Source organism: Petaurus breviceps, unplaced genomic scaffold (genome assembly GCF_028583685.1).
Source record: "Petaurus breviceps papuanus isolate PSGF00001 unplaced genomic scaffold, PetGlider_PUasm1.0 175, whole genome shotgun sequence".
Classification (NCBI taxonomy): Eukaryota; Metazoa; Chordata; class Mammalia; order Diprotodontia; family Petauridae; genus Petaurus; species Petaurus breviceps.
The window spans coordinates 16,727,910-16,733,360 of record NW_027185764.1 but is presented as its reverse complement, the minus strand read 5'-3'; positions in this window follow the sequence as shown (position 1 = coordinate 16,733,360).

Below are 5,451 nucleotides of genomic sequence, written 5' to 3'. Positions count from 1 at the left end.
AAGGAAGGAAGGAAGGAAGGAAGGAAGGAAGGAAGGAAGGAAGGAAAAAAGGAAGGAAGGAACTGGAGTTCTTAAGTCAAGTATCTTCAGTCTTTACTGTCTGAAACAGGAATGGACCAGAGCTTGCCCTCTCCTAGAGATTGAAGAGAGAACGAGAAGGATCTCTGTTCTACAGCTTCAGGGGCATATATAAGTGGAAAGAGAGAAAGGAAGTCTTCTCTGAGTGAGCAGTCATAGCCCCTTCCCTTTGGTGAAGGACGATTTCCTTTTATGTCAGGATGGGATGGATACAGTGGAAATAGCGCTTACTTTAGAGTCTATAACTACTTACCTATGTAACCTTGTAGAAATCGCTTAACATCTCTGAGTCTCCTCCTAAAATAAGGGGGTTGAACTATTATGTTCTGGTGAATAGAGGGCAGGTTGGGGAGTCAGAAAGAGCCAAGTGTGAATCCTACCTCAGACACTTACCAGCTATGTGACTTTGGACAAGTTACTTAACTGTGCTTCGGTTTCCTCATCTTTAAAATGGGGTTAACAATAGCACCTGTGTCACAGGGTCATTGTGAGGATCAAATGATATGTAAATCACTTTGCACACCAGGAAGCACTCTATCAAGGTGAACTATCATCACCCTCATCATCACATGGTCTAAAGTCTGATCCCTTTTTTGTTCTATTGATCCTGATTCCTCAGGACGCACAAGGCTCCTGTTCCAGCACCTCCACAAATTGACTTCTTTCTCTTAGAATGCCCTTCCTCCTCCCTTCATCTCTACAAAACCTGCCCATCCTTGAAGGTCAAGCAAATTCCAGTCTCACTTATTGTAGAAAAGCTTTCCTGCTCATCCTGGCCCTCATGTATCCCTCTTGCCTGAAATACAATGATAGACTTTCTTCAGTTATTCACATCAGGCTTATATATGCTAGATACACACATAGTATGGATGCTAGATTGTAAGTTCCAGAAGGTTGAGGACTGAATCCTCCTGGTCTTTGACCATATCTGGATACATAACAATAATTAGATGAGTCCGTGTTGGTTAAATAATTGAAGGAAATGGTCAGATTGTCCTGCCATTTGGAGACGTTCATCAGCCCCCTCTCCCTATTCCTCCACTAGCTCAATCTCTCTTGCTTCTTGCTTCCTTGTTTCTGGAATCTGCATTTCTTGAGTCCTTGCTTGGCTTCCAGGACCAGGGATGCTGGAATGTCTACATGAGCTCGTAGGAAGTTTTGAGAGTGTTCTGGTCTACTCACATACTCTCCTCCTCCAAATTTTATCTTCCTCCCCACCTCCATATCAAGAGAATAGTGGTCTGTAGGACCAATCAGTACTACTGGCTCATAGAATCCTAGCTTTAGGGCTGTAAGGGACCTTAGAAACCATTTAGCTCAATGCTCTCATTTTACAGATGAGAAAACTGAGCTCCAAAGGAAATAGCTGACTTGCCCAGATTTATACAGAGGGTATCGTAATAGAGCTGCATTTCAAACTCAGATCTCTTAAGTCCAATGCAATTTTTGCTGTTCTACCACCTTCCCCTTCCTCTCCACTAAAGAATACTGTATCTCTGAAGGTCAGAATGCTCAGAAACAGTGTCCCCTAGAGAAACTGAGGCTGTTTTCCACCCGAAGGGAAGGGAAATGGGATACAGGGGACCCCAAAGGGGAGATCCCTTTCTCAATTACCTCACTTCTCTCAGCAGTGTATAGGGGAAGAGGTGAGCAACCCATCACATGGGAGTAGGAGAGAGAGTTAGGCCCCTGGCCAGCCCTGTGTCTCTCCGAACAAATGGGTAAGAGAAAAAAAAAATCAAAACTTTAAGGTATATGAACTGTGAAATTAAATCGAAATACTCAAATAAGGAATCACATAACAACATAAGCAAAGATGTTTACCAGGGCTTGAAGTTAAATACAGATTTTTTCATAAACTCAAACACAGAATGCAATAAAGTTCTGTGGAATGTTAAATATAATTTACAGTGGAAAAAATGTTCCCTGCTGTCATAAACCTTCTTGCACAGTGTCACTTATCGGGAGCTGGCCCGGGAGAAAGGGAAGTCATACAGTGAGGTTCTCGCCACAGCAGTGATCTGTTGGAATCCTCTAGGACATATTGTTCTGTCCATCCCATGCCTCTCAAAGGGACAGGAACATGTAATAGCATAGGCTGGGCATCATACCCCTTGTCTTGGACCCTGACCGTTGTGAATGGTCTTAAGATTCATTGATTGCCCTGAACCTGGGCAAGAACTGTTGCCTGAGTTGGGCTATGCAGAGGAAAAAAGCCTTCTTGCAGGCAGCCCTGTATTTCTTTGCCCATCCCCCTGGCTCCCATTGTCTGCCTGACATAAGCACTCCCCCCCCACCCCTTCCCCAAACTCCCAGCACAAAGGAAGCATCTGGATAGCATAGCCTGTGGGTCTCGAGTCACGGCTGGTGGATTTGTAGTACATTCAGATATATTCATTAAAACGCTAATCAAGCAGAAGCTCATGGGTAGAATTGTCTTAGAATAGAAAAACGGTCAAAGGAAAAGCCGTTGTGGTTCCAAAGAGCTCCCTTATACCCTTCCCACACCTCCACCCTCAACCCCAACCATAAAGAAGGATACACATAGCCTTTGGACTAGCTAACTCCATCGTGGCTGAGATGTGTGAATAGTATCAAAATTGCAAAGTCAGGAAAAAAAGATTGTTGATGTTCTGTGCTGCCTTTCTGCTCCCTTTTGCACTTCATGTTGCCCCTCTTTTATCCTTCAGGTGCCCTTATGGTCTCTCTGTAATCCTTGCCAAAACGTAATTTAAAGGATGAGGTCTGATTGTAGCTATGGAGTGGCCATACTGGATATTCATCCATCCATCCATCCATTCATCCATCCATCCATCCATCCATCCATCCATCCATCCATCCATCCATCCATCCACCCACCCATCCATCATCTATCTATCTATCTATCTATCTATCTATCTATCTATCTATCTATCTATCTGTCTGTCTGTCTGTCTGTCTGTCTGTCTGTCTGTCTGTCTGTCTATCTATCATCTATCTGTCTGTCTGTCTGTCTATCTATCTATCTGCTGCGTATTCAGGGAGGACAAGCATCTCTGGTATAAAGACTTTCTGAGCCCTTTGCACGGTGCTCATCCACCTTTGGTGTCCACCTGGCACCCAGCTCTCACCTGTGGTTCCAAGAAGTTGCAGCACACACAGTGGCCACACCCCATAAAACTATCTCTGCTGATGGGCTAAGCCAGGCTGAGGGTAACTGATAGGCCTCAAACCCATTGGTTAGTTAGGGGGATGCCTGCGCCCTGGCCGAATGGGCAGATGAGAACAATTTGTTCCAACAGCCATGAAGTTGGAACTCAGAGCTTGGTTAGACATCAAAGATGCCAAGGTCATCCACTGCCTCTCAGGCCATCACCAGTCATCCTGCCTTTTGTTCTGGCACTAGGCTTGGGTGACTCTGGAAGAGAGAGAGAGCCTGGCGACTTAGTGCAGCTCCTTCTCATTTCTGTCCATGTATAAGCCAAGTCATCACCCCATGATGTCATGGGTCCTTTTTGAAAATGAAGGTTGAACAATAACAACAGTAGGGGCTGTAGTGGAGATAGTACTGGTTTCAAAGAGGTTGAGACCCAGCTATGACATTTACTAACTGTGTGACACTGGGCACACACCTAAACTCATTTTCCTTATTTGTAAAGTGTAGATAATAATACTTGTAGAATTTTTAATGAAGAAGGTGTTTTCTCAACCATTAAGTATCATTTAAATGTGATTACTATTATTGCTAAATAATTATTAATAACCCTAAAATTGAATGTCGCTGTGGAGAGAAGCAATGTGGTTCATCAGAAAGGCACAGGATTTGGATTCAGAAGACCTGGATTCTAGTCAGGGCTCTGATACATTAGCTGCAAATCATTCAACCTCTCTGAGACTTAGTTTTCTCTTCTGTAAAATGGGTATTGTCTGCCTGTTGTGGGCAGCTAGATGCTGGGGTGGATAGAGTGTTGGGGTTGGAGTCAGGAAGACCAGGGTTCAAATCTGGCGTCAGACACTTACTAGCTGTGTAACCCTGGGTGAGTCACTTCATCCTGTTTGCCTCAGTTTCCTCATCTGTAAAATGAGCTGGAGAAAGAAATGGCAAACCACTCCAGGATCTTTGCCAAGACAACCCCAAATAGGGTCACAAAGAGTTGGACGTGACTGAGCAACAACAACCAGCAATCTCTGGCACTAGGTAGGCTAAAACAGAATAGAACAATCACAACATATCTGTTATAGTGAGGCTCAAACAGGATCACAGACCTCAGCTATTCTTTTTTTTTTTGGAGGGCAATTGGGGTTAAGTGACTTGCCCAAGGTCACACGGCTAGTTTTTGTGTTAAGTGTCTGAGGCCCGATTTGAACTCAGGTCCTCCTCACTCCAGGGTCAGTGCTCTATTCACTGTGCCACCTAGCCGCTCCGACCTCCGTTATTCTTATGAATTATTGTTATGAATGTGAAGCCTGTTTACAAAATATCCAGTGCCCAAAGTTAAATAATGATAACTGAGACATATCTAGTTAGTACTTTAAGATTTATAAAATATTGCACATATATTATCTCATTTGATCCTCACAACAACCTTTTTCACACAGGTGCAAGAGGGATCATTGCCCCCATTTTACAGATGAGGAAACCAAGAAGTTAAATGATTTACTTGTAATTCAGCCCAACCCAGTAAACATCTATTAAGCACTCATGATGTGCTGGGCATTGTGCTACAGGGTAGCGATTCACATTCCAAATTGGAACAGTCCTTACCCTCAAGGAGTTTATATTCTATTGGGGGAAAGATAGCATGTGTATATATAAGTATATACAAAATAAATACAAGACCTTTGGGAGGCAAGTGAAGAGGAGGGGCCAGGAAAGGTCTGTGTAGGAGGTGGACCTTAAGCTGAGTTTTAAAGGCAATAAGGAATCCTAAAGTGTGAAAGGATAGGAGGGAGTTCTTTTCAAGAAGGAAAGACAACCATGCTCCCAAAGTAAAAAAAAAATCTTGCCCTCAAGAAGCTTCTATTCTAAATCTAGATTTCTAGCAAAAATCAGGAGGATTTGAACACCATTCTCTTCTGACTCCAATTCTACCATATTTTCTATTACATTGTGCAACTACTGCTAAATAAAGCTTGGTTTTATTTGTAATTAAAGAACCATCTCTGATTGTGGAAGGAAAGGCCTTATCTCTAGTTAAAAAGCGTTTCAGGCACCAGTGAAAAGGTGCAGCAGGGATGGGGAGGGGGTAAAAGGAGAAACTTCCCTGGTATCACAAATGACATTCCTCCTTGTCCTATGGACCACGGCAACCTTGTGAGACACTGTAGCTCCTTCCTAGCCAAATGGCTCACGATGTCCAGAAGAACCAGAATATCACATGTGGTTGGCTTTTG